Source organism: Coenobita brevimanus, chromosome 6 (genome assembly GCF_032717465.1).
Source record: "Coenobita brevimanus isolate Jiangsu-jjx chromosome 6, ASM3271746v2, whole genome shotgun sequence".
Lineage (NCBI taxonomy): Eukaryota > Metazoa > Arthropoda > Malacostraca > Decapoda > Coenobitidae > Coenobita > Coenobita brevimanus.
The window spans coordinates 1027429-1028918 of record NC_136959.1 but is presented as its reverse complement, the minus strand read 5'-3'; the positions used below and the strand labels follow the sequence as shown (position 1 = coordinate 1028918).

Sequence of the window (1490 nt, the reverse complement as noted above, 5' to 3'; positions counted from 1 at the left end):
CCAGTCTCCCTACGCTTCCCTGCACATCCCTGCCTTCTCCTCATCCCTTTCTGTCTCACTCAGCCTCCGTCCTACCCTCCCGTTCCTCTCGCAGGAGTTGCACATGATGATGGTGAAACTGACAAAAATTATTAAAGATTATTTACAAGTACTCTACCTTAAGACAGATTCTTGTAAATTTATGGCATATATGTAAAAGAGGGGTATTATTGCAAATTCGCAGCATATAATAGGAAAGAACAGCAAGTGTCCAAACGCCATGAGAGTTCTTTTGTTTATAATATCGTTCGTACGCATCGTATATTTCTGGCACAGAGGAGATGTGGGCAAAGAGTACTGTTAATTTTACTTTCCGGAATGTAGTTGTATCAGTTCCTTTATCTATTTTTTTATATATATTTTATTTATTAGTTGGTTATAAATGAAGGTAAGGTTTTGGGATTATGATGATGTTTAAGATGTTCTCACCCACTACCACAGAACTGCTGAACAACACAAAACACGACTTAATTTTGTAACTTACAATCCATACTTCGGATAAAATTTTGATATTTTCCCTTCATCATGCTTGGATTTAGAAGGAAGGCTTGGGGGCTGACACTCCCTATTTCGACAAACCAATGATTACTTGCAACAAAGAATAATATTTTCTGTACCAAAACATATACAGCTAATATCCTCCATTATTGCTGACGTAGAATCACTTGAATGAAAAGAGGGATTTGGTAATCATTTTTGAGGAATTTGTTAATAAGTTAATATGAATTCAAACCTTTGATACGTGTGTAAGGAAACATACCCCCTTCCCATTTCCAAAGTGCCGGATCCAGCCCTGTTTACAATTACATTAATTATATTTTTGCATTCCCAGTTGGACCATTGTAACACCTCAATCTCTTGTAACTAATTCCCTTACCCGTTTTTGCTCATTTTCCATGTGTGCAGTGGCTGTTTGCCCAGAATTTGGGTTATTTGGGTAGCCAACGGCCATGCCACGTTGAGTACACCGCTTCCCATCCGATCAGCGAAGTTAAGCAACGTTGGGTCTGCTTAGTACTTGGATTGGTGACCGCCTGGGAATACCAGATGCTGTTGGCATCCCTACGTCAAGTGGGGTTGGTGGAGGATTAGTGTCCCTCCCTGTAAAACAATTAACTCTGAGCCATTGGCCACCCCGTTTGGGATACATGGCGTCTGGCAATGGATGGATGGATCTTAAATGAAAGATTAAATTCCTCAGTGTTATATTTCATCGCCTTCGGTTACTGACGGGTCTTGAGGAACACCTGCATGTTTTAAGTAATGCAAAAAGGGGAAAAAAATCTGCCTAAGTTATTTGTTAGTTTCCCACGTGTCTACCAATAATAAATGTTCCTCTTTTTATCCTTCCCCCTTCGTTCCCTTGCTCCTTCCTCCCTTTCATGTCACATCATCATCTTACACCGCCCTGCAGCCACATTCCTCCCTGTGTGACCCTGACTAACACTTGC

General features: G+C 40.7%; 1 non-coding gene across 1 annotated transcript; it reads left to right on the top strand.

The window, feature by feature from the left end:
* The first annotated feature begins 979 nt into the window (after positions 1 to 979).
* LOC145403310 (5S ribosomal RNA) lies at positions 980 to 1098 on the top strand. Its single transcript, XR_013897973.1, has one exon. It is a non-coding gene; the product is annotated as a 5S ribosomal RNA (ribosomal RNA).
* Positions 1099 to 1490: the final 392 nt, after the last annotated feature.